At 38.1% G+C, this 20,004-nt stretch overlaps 1 long non-coding RNA gene across 1 annotated transcript in view; it reads left to right on the plus strand.

Moving 5' to 3' along the window:
- LOC121073408 overlaps nt 1–19,416 on the plus strand; it is a 35,676-nt gene extending 16,260 nt beyond the window's left edge. The window contains exon 3 of the long non-coding RNA XR_005821694.1: nt 17,366–19,416. This is a non-coding gene — a long non-coding RNA (uncharacterized LOC121073408). The remainder of the gene's footprint in view (nt 1–17,365) is intronic.
- Nucleotides 19,417–20,004: the final 588 nt, after the last annotated feature.

The following is a 20,004-nucleotide window of genomic DNA, read 5'->3' on the forward strand; positions in this document are numbered from 1 at the left end:
CGTACCTAGTCCAATGGGTTTGTCCAAATGTATTTGTCCTCTTTTTGATCTTCTAAAAGATTATATAAAACTGGAACTGGCTTAATCTTTTACTCTTATCAGATCTATTTTATATCAGTCCTTCAGTGACCAACTGGAATCTATTACTTTCATCAGTCTATGGCCAGAGAAAACATTGTCCTTTTCACATTATCTATTTGAGACCCCAAATAAAAAACAATACCCAGTCAATCATAACTTGTTCATTCTGGAAAAGCTGTGTTGATGAAGCTTATTAATGCAGGTCTAAAGTATTCAGTAAATCTTCGTTGTTAGCAGGTGTTTGAACAGGCTGGCAAATCAAAATGTATGTAGATTTGTTCAATAATAGTCCACCATTACTTGACCACTTCTACGACAGACTGTAATATTTCTCCAGCACTTGTCCTTTGTTTTCTCTGCTTTCTGACCCATATGGCTTAAATGATAATACTGTTTTCCTTAAAATAACAAGTGCAGTTCAGTTGTAAGGTGACCGGTAGGTTAAAAAAAAATATTTTATACATCTATACTTGTTTATGTGCTTGTGTGCATACATAATGAATATATGTAGTAGGTTTGAATGTTAGTATACATACACACATCTGGATAATAGAATGATAGAGTATCTGGCTTGGAAGGGAACCCCAAGGATTATCAAGGCCAACTCCTGGGTCCCCAAAGGACCGCCCCACCCTCAAAAATAAATCAGATTATGTGCCTCAGGGCATTGTCCAAATGTTTGTTGAACTCTGGCAGGCTTGGTGCCATGACCACTTCCTTGGGGAGCCTGTTCCAGTGTCCATCCACCCTTTTGGTGAACAACCTTTTTCCTGATACGTAGCCTGAACTTCCCCCGTTGCAGCTTAAAGCTGTTCCCTTGGGTCCTATTGCTGTCACTAGAGAGAAGAGATCAGATCAGTAATAAAAACACATATAATTACAGGCACATTTAGATGAACTTAAAGAGTGTCTATTGCTGTAATCTCTTAATGGTTTAGTTTATCAGTGAAATTAATGTGAGTAAAATTTCATGGTAGTAACTTTTTTATGAAGGTTTACAACATCAGTCCATGACTTTCCAGGAAATTTTGAGGATTTCTAGGATGACTGTGCTGAAAAAATGAAATCAATGCCACCTGTAGTAACAGCTGTAACAGCTGGTCATAGTCTCCATTATCTGTGGAGTGAGGTTTTTACCTTTTATGTATGTATATCTCCAGTTAAAAACAGTCACACGCAGAACGAATGTTAGAGTCCCAATTGCTTGACTTCAGCTTATGGTGTATGTTATCAGTTGAAACAGAAGTAGGTGCTTTAACTGGTGAAGTCTTCTCAATTTGTGGAAAAGCTTGCTAATTTTACTGTTGGTTCAGCTGGCTTTTAAAAACAACACTTCCAGTGTCAGTTGTGCCATTTTGCATTTTAATAAGAGAAGTCTAAAACAAGTGCTTCAACTAAATGAACAAAAAAACCTCTAACATTTTCATACAGGCACTGGCAATAGGTCTGTGGGAGTTCTTTGGGAAGGAGATGAAAGTTCTCATTCAGAGCTGAACTACTACATGTTGATTTATAGCCCAGTTTCCAAAATGGAATGGAGAAAATATTTTGCTCTGGGAGAGCAGAATTTACTAGTGGATGCAAGTGTAACTTCAGCAAAATATGATCGTATTGGAAGTGGCAATATCACAGTATTGTCTCACTGGCAATTAGATTCCAAACTGGCGGGGATATATGAATATAATACTCAATTATGGGACTGTGGTGCTTTAATGCCATCTGTCAACAGTTTGCTCCTTATGCCACAGCATGTGTACCTTGGGAGGGAAAAAAATGATTTAATAGAATGAGTGAAGAGGTAAAGCACACCAAATTGTACTCCACTTTCTTAACAAATGCTGTCATTTATGGAGTTCATGGTATAAACAAATTTACACTTTGAAAGCCCCACAAGATCCATTGTCTCCTGGTTCATATGATATATTGTTCAGATAAATAATATATACTGTTTGAAACCTCTGTGATCTAAGAACGCTTGCAAAACTTGATACACGTGTAAAAATAAATAAAATGTTAATTCCTCTCTGAGTTGTTTTGTGTCTGAAATAATACATAGTAAATGGAACTATTCTACCTGTATGTGGACTTTACAGATGACCATGGAACTCATGGCCATTGTTTGTCCACTGACCAGGTGAGGTAATAGTATTATGATTGTTCATGATGATTTTATGTTCTTCATGAGTATTTTAAGTTCTACAGAAATTTGCTACCAAATTGGTAATTGTTATTTTTCTAATAATAGGTTATACTTGGTCTCCTAACAAACTGTATGACATTCTTGGGCTACTGGCTATAAAAACACAACAGTGAACTCATTAAGATGAGTTTCATCTAAGCAGAATGGAAGAAGATAGAACAGCGAAGAAGGCAGGTATGGACGGATAGATGTCCTGCTTATAATTCCAGATTGCAGCACTAAGGTGAAGTCACCAAGGTCCTAGATGGAGAGTCCTTTGTAAATAATCTTGATGTAAGATTTGTTTTAGTATGACACAATGATGATAAAATTAATAACCTCTTAATAATTAGGCCTTTGTACTTAGGAGAAAAATATGTTGGAAGAAGAACCTGTTGTAGTGACTGGATGATATCAGTCTGGCTCTGATCTGCAATTGCCAATGAATATGTTTAACTTAATAATACAAGTAGTCCCATTGAAATCATGGAAGTGATTGATATGCATGTAAAAATGTATGTAAATGCTTTCTGGAAGCCCAAAATTTATACTTGCGTATAAAGAACCGTATTATGAATTTTACCTAACAAGTCAGATTCTAGCCTGTCTGCTTCCAAAATAATTAGACAGTTTGAACTTGTCTCCAAATCTTATTTCTAGCTTGGTTTTGCTTGTACCAAACACAACAGCAGGCACAGATTGTGTCAAGTCTTTATTGAACTACAAAAGCTGAGGTTCCAGTGTCTATTAATGTTGGTGGAGATGACGAAAATTTGACTTATCAGTGTTCTTTTTTTATCTTGAATGGAAAAGGAAAAGCTTAGTTGCGTACCTGGGAAATGTAACCAAGTAATTACTATCTGAGGCACTATTTATAAACAAATGAGTCACTGTAAAAGTATGTGATAGGATGGTATCTTATTTATGGAACAGTTTACTGTTCCATATTAAAGATATATGAAAGTATATTGAAAATGGATATACAAAATGTCTGAATGTTTATGTGAATTTGAGCTGTTAACGATGGTCAATAGCTGTTTGTTTGAATTAAAAACAGCAAAACCTTGATGAAACCTACTAAATATATAGCTTAAGGGTGGGGTTAGAACTGAGAAATATAGGACACAAAGCATTCGGAATGATCAAATCTTGCTTTGAATTCTTTTCGTGTATAGCTTTGTCCAGATTGCTTCTCTCTTCCATAACATGGATGGCAATTTAGATCCTTGGCTTCCTTTTTGGGGGAGGAATATGTTAGAGTAGATGTTACCATTTTAAACTAGAACAAATTGTGAGTCATTCTGAAGGTTTTAAAGTAAATACCTTTGTGTGAAAGCTGTGTTTGGGTGGGAGAAGAACTCAATCCTACTATTCGTTGCTCAGCTGATTCTGCTTGAACAACAATCCCACTGATCTGGGTTGCTTCTATTCTTTCTCTGTCAGGTAGCTTTAAGATGTGATTTGTTTACTTATGTCTCTGTTTTGCTTTAAGTAGCAGCCCAGAGACTGGAGAACAGAGCTGGCAATGCTATAGCTCTGGGCACAAGACTTGTAGGAAGAGAATCTGCTGTCAAGCTAAAGAGAATTGGGAATGAATATAGGGTCAAGTTTTCTACAGAGTGAGGCAAAGCTGGCATGTGAAAACAGGGAAACCGGGTGGGTGGAGGAGAGAAAAAAAAAAAACACAGAAAAAAGCATTGAAACAGGCTACAGGAAATGCACAAAAATTGTTTCAATGGAAGGAGGAGAAAACTGCTGAGGCAAAGGAATTAATGGCAATGCATCACTAGTAAGGAAACCCATTTGGGAAGGAGTATGTGTGGGAATAATGAGAAACATGGGGTTAATTTCTTTAATAAAAAATCCATATTTTTCTCCTAGTGAGAAAAGAATACAAATGGTGAATGCTGCCTTTAGTTTCCAAAATAGTTATTCACATCATTCTGCTTGTGAAGCCATGACATGGGTGTTCCACTTTTTGAGTATTTTCCGCAATGCATCAAGCTCCTGGGTAGGTAAATTGACTGCTACTAAAATGTCTTGAAGATTTTCTGTTTCCTACTAGAGTTTACCATGCTTTTTATAGTCATAATTGTTTGGAAATATTTGCTTAGGAAACAATAACTCTCCCCTCTTCATGACTAGGTCTGGAGAAAAGTTGTTGGCATCTAGCAGTGCTTTGGGAATTGTGCATAGGCCCCAGTATAGAGCATGCACATCTCCACAGACCTGAATGGTCTCACTGTGGTCAGTGATGCACTCTTTGGCTGCTGACCGTTCACTTATCCTGTTCAGAATCTTGCTAACCTGACTTCCTGATAAATTCTCATGGGTTGTTCTGGTTCACCAAACAACGAAACTAAGGTGAATAGCAGGGCAAAGTAGATAGTTGTCTCATATCTTGATGTTGTCGTTGTGTATAATATTGTTATGGGAGGAATAAATTCCTTAGGAAAAGGATAGTAGCATTGCAAAAAGGACACTATCCTGTAATGCATGAGAAAATTAATTGATTAAATAAAAAATGACAAAATAATTGGTAGCTAAAGTTCAATTTTGCTTCTGAAAGGTCAGGTTTGATGCTTACTATTACCAATTGTCCTGGCTTTGTTTTTATGATAAAATCTGTGTTTAGATTTTTTTTTTCGGTCTTGATCAAAAATGCTGAATGTCTGTTTTTTTTAAGTAGACATAGGCTTTAACTCTAATACTTCAGCATAAAAGCTCAAAAAGTTAATCCTAGAAGTTGAAATAAAAGGTGGCAAATAGAACTTTGCATTATTTCAGAAATTAATTTCAGAAATATTTATCTTGATCTTGACTTTTTTTTTTGAATTATGGGATCTTTTAATTAAAAGCTGACAGAGAAGCCTTTTCATGCATCTGTGGCTCACTTAAAACATCAGAACCTTTTTAGGGAAATAAGTTAGCTCTGAAGTAATGTTGGAGGTGTTTCTTAGTAGAACCTAAACTAGAGTCCCAGTGAGAAAGTAACTGTGTGTGATTCCTCTTGACCCCCTCGCCATACACAGGCTTGCTTAGGTCACTCCCCTGGGTTAGAGGGTCAACCTCTGTTTCGTCTCTGAATCAAAACATTGCCAGCTTTAGCAAGGATCTTGTTTTTACAACAACTATGTTAATTGAATAATTTGTATAAAAAAAAATGAAAATAAAAAATAAAAAAAGCTGACAGACTGGAGTCTTCTGGCTAATATCTGCCCTGGCATAGAGGAATAGGAACTTGAATTGGACTTCAAAATTGGTGTGGGTACTACATCTGATGGAAAACTCGTTTATCACTTGTCTGCTGGTTATCAAGCCACAGATGGCTTCATCCATCCCTGTTTGTGTTCCACTTGCATAAAAGCTTCAAAAGGTTCTGGATTTGACTCAAGACTGAACAAATGAAGTGAAAGACAGAATTTCGGGGGCCGGGGGGGGGGAAGATAACACTTGTTTTCACAGCCAGCTGTTCTGGCAATACTAGATTTCATGGCTCATGCTGGACTTGCTGTGCCATCACTGCTGATAAATACGTTATTCCTTAGGGCTGACAACCTGTGGTCACTCATGATCGTTACTTTCTCCATGTTGTTTTCAGGGATGACATAGAAATGACATGTAAATCCTAGGAAGTCATAAATCTAAGTATCTGTATTCCACTGTAATTTAAATGTTATTTATATAAACTTCTGCTGTGAAGGTCTTTTTGCTCCCTTATAAGTTATGAAGCATCCTCCTGTTGAGGTTGCTACATCTCTGCAAGTTGCTGTGACTGACAAGTCAGATGATGTATAGTTAAATGGGAAAAGGTGTCAAAATTGACTTGAATGGCTTTTCCTCCATTTTGCAACTGTATTGTTACTTAGGCTGGGCTGGTGTTGCTGTCGCACAGCTGGACTGGGGAGGGACAGTAGTTGAACTGCCAGCCTCACTCAGACCTTCAGGGCATGTCTCAGGTTTGTTACCTTTCTTCACACTGGTACTGTAGCAGCACTGAAAGAAGCTGTAAGTCTATCATCGCAGACAAAACATCTCCTGCATCCAAACCACACCTGTTGGAGCCTGAGGCTGACTCTCACTGCAGCTCAGTCAGTCTTGAGGTAACATTTTGCCTTTCAAGCAATCAAAGGCCAAGCAGTTTTTCTGTTAGCTCTGGAGGTTTTTGCCACTTGGTATAGCAAGTAGGATGGCAAAACCTGGGGGAGGGTATAAAGACAGAGAAAGAAAAAGCTCCAAGTAGATCTTGACAGATGGTGCTTGAAAATGAGTATCTCTTTGGCACCATGAATGCTCCCTGAGGGGTTCTTCATTCTCCGACTCTTTCTCTTTCTTTTTTCCCTTCACTTGCTCCCTGACACTTCCCTTCATTTGTGGTAATTTAAATGAAAGCGCAGAAAAGGCATATTTGGTTTTAATATGTAAAAAGCTACTCCTGGGTTTGAAGCAGCCATTTAACATGCAGGATGAGTGAGGAGAGAGATGGAGACTGGGGCTGCTGGCTGTCAGTTCCTGCCACAGCAGTTGCTGCCATTGCTTGGCTGCTATCAAAGATTCATCAGGGGGGAAGTCGCTGCTTTGCAGACAAAAATAACAGATGGTCGTTCATGTTTGCCTTACTCCGGGGGCCTTGCCACAATACATGAGGTCCAAGAGAATATGCATTACTGGGGGTGGTTGCTTTTTGTGTGTATTCATGCATATTTGAACAGATTTTTTGTTTTTGGATTTTATAAACTTGCTAATGAGTTTAATGATGAACCTATAGATTTCCTGAGATGGTTACAGGATGTGTTGGTTTTGAAGTGAGTTTTAATTAAATTTTCCAGCACTCATCCACAATTTAGTGCTGTTCTGTTGCAAAACAAGCTTTTTGCCACAGGTGGCAGGGCATGGATGTGACTCAGGAAAAAAAATCTCAACTTGCTGCCAACCCAAATAAACACGGTCCATTTTGGAAAAATACTAATCACATTATTTTTGTCTTCAGAAAACTGAGTACTATGTAGTCAAAAATAATTGCCTGTTTCTGTTGAAGGCAAATAAGCCAGAAGAAAATTAACTTCAAAGATTTAATAAGAAAAAAAAAGTTTGTGAAATTGAATTTAGAACATCTTTACCAAGAAGTTCTGTTACTTAGAACTTAACGTTAAACTCGTCAAAATCAGGTAGCTCTCAAATGCTGTGTATGGCCAAGAAATACGTTCCTTGGTCTTTTTGTCTTCATCTTATTTTGATTTCCTGTTAACGAGGTCTCAGTATTCAGACTTCCTATATAACTCAGTCATTGTCAGCTATCAGTGAATGAATCTGTGAAGAATTGGCATTGCAAAGGAGAAAAGCTATTAATGATTTTTTCCCTTTTCCCACTATATTAATAGTTTTCCTAGTTAAGATGGTAAGCCTCCTTATGATTTTCTTAGTAATGCTTCTCGAAATCCCACTTCTGGCTCACATGTATTTATGAGCAAATTTTTGAAATGAATATAAATGTGATTAACAGCATAATGTTTTGTAGAGCTTAACAGTGAGGGGGTACTTTGTTGCGTACACACTTGAATAGATCTTTCAGCTCTTACACATTATTACATGCTATTGTTGTAACTGTACATCCAAAATGTAGGCATTTTAGGTTCTAAGCCACTGGAATCTGCAGAGCTTGGCTGAATATATTAAATGGGAAGCTTTTGAGCTGTTAAAAAATCTCAATATTTCAACAGAGAATTTCCTGGAAAAATACTTAATGTTATCATTTTACATGACCATTTAAATTGTTTTCAAGTACTTATACTATGCTGAGGTTACTACTGTTACAGGCTAAGAGAGAAAAGGAATTTTGCTGATAAAGCTTGGCTGCTTCATCAACTAAGGCTGGTAAATGGTGGAAGCAAATGCAATAAAGAGGAGGGGAAAAAAAGAAAAAGTTGGCAGAGATCTTGAATCCCAGGAAAATTCAAGTAATTTTTAGTGAGTACTCATTCAATTCAAATATGAAGACTTTTTCAAAAGGGAAATGTGTTTGAAAGCAGAGTATACAAACCCTCTTTAATTTCAACAACTAGAGCTCCCTTTGCTCTATAGCAAACAAACACATGGGCATAGTTTAGAATTTAGGTACGCGTATTTCATGTCTCTGTGGAAATGAGACATGTTTTGCTCCCTTATGGTCTCTGTAGGAACCCATGTTTGGCTACAACTTTTTGCAATTTTAATGGAAGAGATTTTACTTTAATTGACAGATTTGTTTAAGGAAAATAATTTATGACTTCTCTTAGACTTCCTGTATAAACTGCAATACATCCTTAAACTTCTGTGTTTTAGTATTCCTATTTGCAATACTGAGAAAGCAGGCAGAACGAAGATCTCTTTTTTATGAGGGTCAAGTCAGTTTCTGTTTCGTGGTAATGCTACATTATTTTGAGCTGTCTTTGAATAATTAGAATAATAGAATCATAGAATATCCCAAGTTGGAAGGGACCCATAAGGATCGTCAAGTCCAACTCCTGACACCGCACAGGTCTACCCAAAATTTTAGACTGTGTGACTAAGTGCACAGTCCAATCGCTTCTTAAATTGACAGGCTTGGTGCAGTGACTACTTCACTGGGGAGCCTGTTCCAGTGTGTGACTACCCTCTTGGTGAAGAACCTCTTCCTTGACTTCCTTAATTGACAGCAAGAAACTAGTTTTTTTAAAACCTTTGTGTAACTGCATTGTTTAAGTAGTTGCTATCATGACTATAAACTATAGCAATTTGGGTGCTTTCTGACTGGGTGGAAAGAGATCTTTGATTACGGACTTTTGGCTCCAAAATGACTATATATTCTGACAGAGGTGACTACTGCCAGTATGATTTGTGGCAGTTGGGGGAAGCTTGTGAGATTTCAGAGTAAATCGTTCTCTGCTCGTAACTTCATGAAGTTCCTTATGCTTTGGTCTCTGAAGATGATTCAGAAAGTAAAGCAAGGAGGGAGTGATGGCATGGTTTACTCCTGATTTTTTTTTAATCGATTTCTGTTTTTTTATTGGTTATTGATCTCTGCATATGTCCCCAGTGGCAGATGTTTACCAAAAGCCAGAGGGAGAGGTAAATGTGTTTATTGCTGGATTTCAATGTATCCTACTATGTAGTTTCAACAGTGTAATGTATTTAGCAATAAGTAAATAAAAAAAAATAGAAGGATTTTTGACTCACCCAAACAAGTAGACTTTCACCTTCAACCAGGCTAAAATACTTGGATGGTTTATTGAGCTAATAGTGAACAAGAGTTTAAGAAGGTCCTCAAATGGAACTTAGAAAAGAGCAAGCAGGTGAAAAATGATTTCTGTTGAGTAACTTAACCCCAGTTTATACGGGTTATTTATAGGTAAAATGTGTTATGGAACTGTTGAATATGGGGAGTGAACTTGATTGTGAATTAGGATTTTTGTTAGTTAAATTTGATTCCAGCATTGGAGAAATGATTGGAAATGATTAAAAGTCATATTTACAACAAACCACAAACTTTAATTTGCTAGGTATAAATATACAGGTAGTCGAGAAACCAACATTCAACACGTGCGTATATTTACGAAGTGATGCACACAGAATTGGAAGCATGCAAACACCATGTAGCATCTAGTAGGTCCAGGACAAAGCTGCAATAATAGGACAAAAAATGGAGGGAAAAAAAAGGGAATGGAATTGTCCCACCGGAATAAAACATTAATACATGTGTACAATTTTTTTTTTAATTTAAAAGCATATTTTCACGTTTCTCTGACTGAGAATATATGTTTCACTAATCTTGAAGTGCTACGGTCTCAAAACTGCATTAGAACTCATTAGAAAGTAACTGATGTTATAGTGTACAGGACTTAATTTGTACTAAATGGCACAATGTTTTGCAGTTGTGGGAAGTAAAAGGAAAAGTGATTATAAGGAGACAAGTGAACCTGGACATTTCTACCTGTTTGCATGCTGGTTTGATGTACTCAAGCAACTTGAGGTGTTCAAATTCAAAAGAAGGAAGCCATCCCTAAAGGGCAATTGTAGTGTTGTAGTGCAAGTTCCCTGAACCGGATATTTCTGACCAATATATATTGTGACAACAGTGTAAAGACCATGAACCGATGCAGTCCATAGCATTCTGCATGACTGCTTTGTGACAGAAGCCATCAGCCAGTAATCATTATGGTTTGTATTCACACGTTAATTGGGAGCCCCAAGTCCTAGCTCAGGACATGCTGAAGGTACTAACTGGGTACAGTATCCCTTCCCAAATGAGTTAGCACTCTAAGTTTTGACTCTGAGCCAGTTTTAGTTGATTAGTTTAACTGATCTGCAACTAGTAAGCTGGGAGGGATTTGCATCTTGCCTGTGACCTAGAATATAATAGGCTGACTTACTGCAACATACACAATATGCTCTGGACACGGTGGATTCTCTTCAAGTTCAGCCTGCTGTCCTCTGGCTGGTCTTATCTTCTCATATCATCTCCATAACTGCCATATGTGTTTAATCCAGGTAGAATCAGAAACTGGGAGAGGTTAATGCCAGATGCTTCAACGGAAGGCAGAGCCCTCCAGAAGGCAGAGGGAGCAACTTCACAGGCACTGGAACAAACCCTTGTGGTTGATCTGTGAGGAAAAGCTCTTAAATGTATGTCAGCAGAGCCTGTCCCCAGTCAATTTGACAAAACCGTGGCCAGTTCATACTGGGAACAGTTCAAGATCTCTGGTACCGATAAGTGAATGGTCAAAACAAGAAAAACAAGAGATGATCTTAAATCTGCTTACACTGTCAGCTTTGGGTAACAGTGCTGTTGCAATGGTACAACACTGTCATACCTGTAACATTAGCACTGTATTCTTCCAAGTAATAAATTAGATGTTAATCTGCGCAGATCACAGTGCTGTTACCTTCTTTTCTGGCAGAAATTAAGTTCCACAAGCATGTATAGAGGTTGAGAGAAAGGGTAAGAACATCATTGCATCTGGGCAGCTTCTTTCTTTGGAGAGTAGTTTGAGAAAAACTGATTTTATCCTTTAATGTCTAACTTGGCTCCTCACCCCATGTTTTTTAGTAATTGTCCAAATGCAACAGAAGTAAACTTTAAAATGTCCTATGTAGTGTTTTTCTGTGTCTGTGTAACAGGAGTGGAAAGCTTGTGAATTTTTGGAGAAGTTAACATGGTTACGGAAATGAACTTAGAGACCAAGTTAATTGTTGAATCTGTCAGATCTGCCAAATCTTATCTCAAATCTAGTTGTTCTTCATTTTCTTAGTCTTTGGAGACTTGGGTGGAAGATAACTACAGAACACCTGTGCTTAGCAACAACAGGGTATGTTTAGGAATCCTTTGCTGGGTTTCTAAACTAATAGCGCAAAGCTTGTGTGCAGATTAGTGGAAAACTATGCATAAAGTTCTTGTGCTCAAGGTAATGATACAGCTGGGCACAAAAAGCTCAGTGCTCTTAATCCTTATACATCTAACTCTTAGAAGAAAAAAAAAAAAGGCTATCCTCTCAAGTTCCCTACTGAAAAGGTTGTGACATAAATAAGATGAAACGGTAATGAGATGAAAAAGCTACTACTATAAAGAGGAGCGCATTCTCAACTCTACACCTGAAGTCAAGAAATTTTATCAAATGTTTTCAAAGTTATTTCAACATATCAAATTTCCTTTAAATCTCTATAAATTCTAGATTTCTGAATGCAAAATAAGATGTTCTTCCCCAAAACAATGGTGTTCTAATTCCTTAAAATCATTGTTTAAGGAATGAAATTTGTTCTTGAAGGGGCAAGTCTTGCTGTTTCTCTTTTGATACTTCTTGCACTGATTGTCTTGGCCTACTACAGCAATGTAAACCAGTGCTTGTTTCTATACCACAATTTCAGGTTTTAGATGCTTGTTTTCTGAAGATAGAAAGGCAGTTCAAAATGCAAGGCATGCTTATTTTGCATAAGACGTGCCTCAAGAAACCAGCCTTGTTTTCTGGATAGACCCAATAAGAGGGCAGTTCAGAGAAAAGGCCCACCCTGTGAATGTTGCTGCTGCTTGCTATTCCTACACAAGAAACGGCATAAAGAGTTGGTTGTTTCTGGTCTATTAAAAAAAAAAAAACAAGTTCAGGTCATTGTTTTTATACATAGCAGATAACATGACAAGATGTAATTAGACAATGACATAAGAAAAGGTCATGATTTTTTGTGCCATAAGGGTACAAAAGTTACCATGTACTTAACCATAAGAGTGCATAGAAAGGAAATCAAACTAATAGCACTGGACTGACAGCATTTAAAACGAACTAGGTTTACCACCACCTGAATTCTTAATATTTCAAAAAACATCAGACCCCAAATCTAATTTCCCAAGCCTTCCAGCAAAAATCTGAATTGCAAAACGTTGTAGAAATCTTTAAGCTTTATAATCCAAATACAGGTAGTTAATGAGTTTAAGCATCGCTTCAGTAATCCTGAAATGCTTGCTTGAGTTTTGGTGTCTTCAAAAGAAAACAAAACAAACAAAAAACAAAAAAAAAGTGTAACTTTATCAGTATTGATCGCTCAAATTTAAGAACGGTTCATCTCATATTCGAAAAGTTGTTGCTCAGAATATTAGAATACTACTTAATTTGCGTTGTCTTTTGGTATTCCAAAAATTATTGTTTCTTGTGTTTTCCTTGTCATAAAGGAACAAAAAAGACCTTGTCAAGGGAAGCATGTATATTCGCTTTTATATAACAAATGCACCATGTTTAGCACCCCAAGTAGAGAACAGTTCCATGTGGGACTGAATTGTCATGAGAATTGCAATGTGCTATCAGTGTGGTATATGAAAATAATTCCTTTCATGTGGGAAAGAACTGAGGGTCCAGTCTCAGAGCTAATAAATTGTTGTGCGTGTGTGATGGGGAAGTCCACAGGAGGATCTTCTTCCCCCACCACAGGGACAGGTCTAATAATTTTTTATTTAAAAGAAAAAAAAAGGGGGGGGGAGGGGACAGAATGGAAAGCACTATAAAATGACCATCTAAAGATGTTTGTCAAATTCACTAACTGTTGTAAACTGCTGCAAAATTACCTTCATAGATGTCTGCAGTTGTCTTTAAGGCTCTGAAATAACTTGGTCAACAGATCATTTTTGTCCAAGAGTTGGCTTAAGGTGAATTTTCATCACCATATGTTAAAGCTATGCTGTAATGTCACATAAGGCTCAGGTGACAGCAGTGAGAAGAAGCAGGGATTTCTTCCCCTCGCAAAGGTTGGCAGCTTTTGAACCTAGGTTGTTCTTAGGTTGCAAAAGAATAGACCAGGCTGAAGATAACACTGTGAACACATGCAAATAACACGATAATTCTTTTTTTTAAAAAGCTATGAATATTTATGTAGAACAGCCTTGACACAGCTCTGAGATAAAAACATTACTGAGCAGGGAAAGCCTTTAGTTTCCCTGCTTTTGCTTTTTCTGGCTCTAAAATAAGGACAGAGCAATTGCTCAATTGCTTTCCCCTCTTGATGACCCTGAAAGGTGGTCAGGTGGTTGGTTACAGAACACTGCAGGTTTGGATTACTACTCGCCACTCTTCATTCATATGTATGACTGTGGTGGTACGTGAGAGAGTGTATTCTGCGAAGTTCACCTAGTTCATTCAGGTTATAACCTGAATGCCTAGCATTGAAGGCATCTGGCAGGGATAGAGTTAAAGGTTTTAACTTCCTCTGTCTCTAGACCACCAGATGCTCTTCCATGTGCTAACAAGGATGGGTGGATTAGCAGGTGCTTCATGCAGGAAGGCTAATGAGGTTTATCGGCAATTGGGGATATGAAACAGCAGGGGAGGAGTAGGAAAGATTGGGGTCTGGGAGCGTGGTGGTGGGATTTCTGGCTGAATAAGACTGTCCAATCTGTACAGCAGCTGCTTATTCTTGTTCTGAAACCAATAGAAACTTTTTAATATATATTTTGTGTGTGTGCTGTTGGTGATGAATAGTGTAATTCTTTTTCATGCTTGCAAATGCTAGTGTTTGGATTAATTGCTTTGTCATCCCCTGACTGCAATTCTTACAGACAATTGCAATCAAACAGTAATTGTATTACCCATGCTTATTCTGTGCACACTTGGTTAGTATTGTTGTCCTGAGAAATTGTGCCTTACACTGCCAACAACTCACCTTAATGGGATGGACCACAGATGGTGGAAGCTTCTTTTCCAAAGCTCCTCTGCTCCAGCTGGGCTGTCAGGGTGAGTTAACCAGACGAATTTGGTCAGTGCAGCTGAGGCAATTGTGATAGTGCAATAGCTGGTGGAAGGCACCAAACAGGTGCCAAATCACAAACTGTTTGGGATCTGCTTATTCTTTATCTCAACAAATAAAAAACTTAAAATGTTTTACATGCCAAAATATATTTTTTTAATCTGCAATCAAATAAAATTGTTTTTATAACATTCCCTATATGCCTATACATCTAAAAATCAAACAGTCTTGCAAAGCTTCACGTAGATGCAGGAAATTTCCTTGTGGAGAAAGAAGAATATTTAAGTCATGATAAGGCCATAACATTTACTTCTACCAAACAAATAGCAATCTGACGTGAAAAAAGATTCTCTGTCTAGTATCTACAGTAAGTCTGGTGTGGTCATCTTTGTTTGGATGACAAGAAATACTGTTTTGAAAGGTCTCTGAAGTCTCTGTCTGAGGAAGTATGTTTTCAAATAAACAGTGGTAATAAAGACGCATAGCTTCTTTTCTCAGTCATACATACTGCTCTTCTAATGAGACTTGGTCTGCTATATTGGGGCTAAAATTATAGATTTTTACCTCTTGTGAGGAATAATGTCAAATCTGACTGAATCCAAATGGTTGTATTTACAGATAAATGGCACTCTATTGAGTTTATATTTAGAAAGCAGAAAATATCCTTGCTAGAAAATAAAATGACAGTACATAAACCCAAGGACAGGATTTGCATTTTTCTACAAAACACTAGCGGTGTAAATAGCTATTGTGTATATGTGTATTTTGTGTGTATGTGCACATATTCCCTCTGCACTTCTCTGTTCAAGCTATTGTGCAAACTGAGAAGACCTTGAGTGGCAGTTGGCCAGCTAGCAGGTCAGTCGTACTCACATCTTCTTTCTCAGTTTGGGATGTATCAAATGACCTGGTTTTGATTCACATAAACTCTTAAGTGTGTGTGGGAGGGTGGGGTGGGCAGTAACAATATAGATGAATTCTGTTATGGGTTTTTGAAGTGGTTCCTTAGGTCTAGGCTTTGGAAGTCTTCGTAGGACTTCCTCGTTACAGCTGAGATGTGGAAGATGTTGAGTTAACTCTGAGTAAACTAGTTTGTTTTTAGGGTCTTCTGGTCCAATGATAATGTTGAGGTGGACAGTTATATAGGCTAGGAATTATATAGGTAAATGCCTCTGGGCTAGGTTCTCTCAGGAGTGTGAATGGCTTGAGGTGACCCAGAAGACTGGAGTGACCGACATGAAGAACATCAAGATGCCATAAGTGACCCAGTTGGTTTGTGTGACCTCAGTGCTGTATGGCAAGAAATGCCTGACTATAAGGACCATGTCTACAGACACACAGGGTTGATGACGCTACTGAAAACTGGCAGTTCTACATTTCCAGTGCCAAGTGCATTGCTGAATAATTCAGTCCTGTTATTGTACATTTTACTTAAATTTTGTTTGGGAAGGGATTTATTAGTTGGCACAGTAGCCCTACTACTGTTCTTCTCAGAGCTTGGCTGTAGGAATGCAATAGGGTGTACTTAAGAGCAAAAAAGAGGTTTCTAGGAGACAAACTACCCCGTGGTCCACCTATTGTAGAGTTTAGGATACAGTAGTTCCAATCTACAGCTGAGAAGAAAAAAAATGAGAATATGTACTTGAACCTTCTACTGAACCTTGTACAGTACTTTATAACACATGTTACTCAGACCATATATTGTTGTAAGGAGAAGCTTTTTAGGCTGCTTGCAGATAATTTTGTATCTCAATGAGCATTATTCTTGGTTCTCTGTGTTGTTGCGAGCTCAAAATTCCACGCAACTAACTCTAATATGAACTAACTAATGTTCATATTGTTGCAGTAAATTTGGGGCAATTAACATGAGAAAGCAGGCATCTGAATGACAACCAAGTTCTTTCTATTAATTATCTTTGAAGCACGGTTTATGGTTTAAACTTAGTGGGCAGTGAGGGATGGTGGGGGAGCAATAGCTTCCATGCTAGAAAGCTTCCTTATGCAAGAACTCAAAGACCTGTCAAATCCTTCCAAATGCTGTGCATTTACTGAAATACACTGTTGAAATTCAAGGCAGCTGACTGAGATCCTCTGGTGCTGAAGGAAAAAAACGGTTAGTATTTTAGGTTATGGCTTGAGTCCTTGCACGTTTTCTGGCATGTTCTCTTTGATGTGCAACAAATCATATGACCCTTCTAGTGCCACTTATATGGGAGAGGCTTTTGAGAGGAGCATGTTCACTTAAGTGTATTACAGAAGAACAGCCTGTTTGTTTAGATCATGTTGCTGTATTGCTGTTCTGCGAAGAGACCTCAAGCTACAGTGTAAAGGGGCGGAAGACTGGTCATAAGCACTTTGGGCTGCTTCCCTGATCATACTGAGATAACAGTCTCGGTATTTATATGGGTTTACCAAAAGTTATTCAAGTTATTGTCATGTCTTGATGCTTCAGCATTTGACAACATGGGAGCAGTGGTCTTTGCTCCCCATTGTGCAGCTCTGTTGACAAATGTTGGTGAAGATCTTTGAGAGATGCTGAATAATTACTAGACATGTTTACTTGCTGGTGTATCTCATTAAAAAATAATAGCCACCACCTCTTTTCTTGCTGCAGTATTTTGCATGTATGTGTGTGCATGGAATACTTGAATTTTTGACTGAAGAAAATAATATTAGCAGAAGAGGGATGAGAGCCTAGGTTGTGCATAAATGCTGTTTCCTTAGAAGAAAAAGGGGTGTATGGGTGGGGATGAACCAGAATCTACAGTGTTTATGACCTTTAATGAATCGAGGGTCTTGTGGAATTGAAGTGGTAGACTTGAAAAGGTATTAAGGAGTTTTTATTTTTCCTTCTCTTCTGCTTAGGCTGTATTTGAAATATAACAATACTTCTTAATCAAGACATGGAAGTCTTGCAGAATACCCACAGAACAGGTTGAGAAGCAGGTGAACTTGTACCACAGGCAACAAAAGCCTCTAAGCTTTTACAGCCTGGTGGATAACACAAGATGAGCTCCTACTGCGGTGTTAGGCTAACTGTGTCAGTAGCGCTGCTGTTTTCTTTATCAATAGGGATTGACTCCTATGTGTGAGGTATAGCTTTGTGTTTAGTATATAAGTATATAAAGTATCTAAGTTTCTGTAATTACTTCAATTAACAACGTCAGTGCCCAGATATCCTCTAGCAGTTTTTCATACTCCTGCCTTTTCAGCTGGCTTCATCTGTCCAAGTTGAAGCGTGTGCCTCTCTGACTTTGTTCAGTACACAATTGAGGAGATGAAATTGAGTTACCTAGTGGTTGCATTTAGCCATCTGTTCACATGGATCCCTGGCTCACTGATTTACTCTTTGATTAGTTTTTCATTTTTTTCTTTCTCTTCTTTCAGATAAACTTTTATTCTGATAACTGAGATTTTTTGGAAACTCATTCTCATGTCTTTGCATGTTGTTACAAAACTCACAGGGAACTATACGGTAGCAAATAAAATGGAGTTGAGGCAGCACGTGAAACAGCTGTAAGAGGTTAAGGTATACAGAAATGTGGGGAAAGCGGACAGGATTTCCCCACAGGCAGATGGAAGATGTTGTGGGTGGGAGACTGGGGAGGAGGGTTATATCCCTCAGCTATGATACTCAGCTGGACTCCTTGAAGCCAATATCAGTGGTACTCCTTATGCAGGAAAGCACTTGAGTTTGCCTCATTATATTCAATTGCTGCTGGCTGCAGAGAGAAGAGCAGAGGTAACCTGCCAGCTTTGAATGAGATACCTCAGGTATCGGAAGCAATTGAGGCATAGAAGCACAGAGTATCGTCTGACCTGCTGAGACCAACCTTGTTTCTGGAACCGAACTGGTAGGCTGTGTTGTAAATGCAAGCTCAGGTTTTCCACACTCCAGGCACTCAGTAGTTTAGACTAATCCCCAAATACATGTTTAAGTACATGAGGGCCAAGCAGCATGATAAACAGGAAAGAAGACAAGGCTTTAGAGCGATTTAAATGACTTGGTGACCTGTGTCTGTCTGAATAAATATTTTTAGATGGCCCAAAGCAAGTTTAGACATCTAGGGCTAACCACCTGTGCATTCTGAATAGGCAGCTACATCTTAGACAGCAGTGGCTCCTGGTTACCGTAGCATATTAGCAACTTGGTGCAACTCTGAGCACACTGCAGTGGTGAAAAGGACCAAGTGAACAGCAGCGATGAACAGAGGAATAGCTCTTAGGGATGGTGTTATGCCTTTGAGCACAACTTGGTACAAAATTCCAGGCCAGAACTGAAATGCTCTGTGCTTGTTCCAAACTTTGAATAGGGCACTGGAACAAAAAAAAAAAAAAAAAAAAGCGTGTACAAAAAACCACAATGTATTTGATGGCTGTTTGTCAGTGGTGGATATTAGGAGCACAGTGTGTTTAGTGTGTCCACATGATTAACCAGTATCTTGCTGGTTGTTGGTACCTTTACTTGCAGGAAGTTCTATAATACCTTTTTCATCTAATGTGGAAACATAATAAACATGGCTGTCTGAAAGCTGAAGCCAGACTAATTCAAGTTAAATATAAAACAAATTTTTGTTAGTTAAGTTGATTAACTGTTAGACCAAAATGTCAAGATAACTGTGGAGTCTGTTTCCCTTAATTCCCTCAGGTTAAGACTAGAAAATATAATTTGATCAAAAAAGTTTTGGGTTTAAACATGCAGGTAATTGGTTAAAATTTCAAGTGCTATCTCAAGTAGGAAATTGTTACCCTGTAACGACATTCTTTAGTTCTAATATGTGTGATCAGTTATGGGGAAAGAAGAACAAAACATTTTTCTATGTCACTGAAAAATTATATTCTGTTAGATTTTGGTCTGGAGATGAAAAACTCCTTTGATTTTTTAACTCCTTACAAATAAATGCATTTCTTTTTATTAAGACGCTCCTATTACTTGAAAAGTTAATGTCAAGAGAGAGTGTATTTTCTGTGCTCATTGTTTATTTTGAAAATGCATTTCAAGATGCTTTGTTGTAGTGGTGGATTGTTGCATATCTGATAAATCGAGATCAGGAAGAGAGGACTGAAGCTCCTTAGAGAAAGGTGTATGGTGTTTGTTTACCTCCTACTGCTGTGCTTTTGAAACACATATGTGAGCAGAACATTCTCGAGAGATGTTAATAATATAAGCCAGGAGCCTGTCAGCCAGTCAGCATTTTCTCTGCATTTTGGTGAATAAGCTACTTTTCCTTTGTGTTTTCCTGTCCTTCTTGTAAGACAAAAATAATCTGAAATCCGCAGCAATGCAGACAATTATCTGCCAGCTGGGGGCCTGGCAGCCCAAGTATCCTTTTACGAAGAGAATTGGCCTTGGCAAAATTTTTCACGTTCCAGGGAGCTCTGCTCATGCTGTCTGACTGGAGTACTGGGAACCTCCTGCATGCTTTCATCATGCAACTCCTAGATAACGCTTACTCATTATTAGAGACGCCTTCCTTAAGTCCTCAGTTTGGTACTGAGTTCTG

Source organism: Cygnus olor, chromosome 7 (genome assembly GCF_009769625.2).
Source record: "Cygnus olor isolate bCygOlo1 chromosome 7, bCygOlo1.pri.v2, whole genome shotgun sequence".
In the NCBI taxonomy this organism is placed as follows: Eukaryota; Metazoa; Chordata; class Aves; order Anseriformes; family Anatidae; genus Cygnus; species Cygnus olor.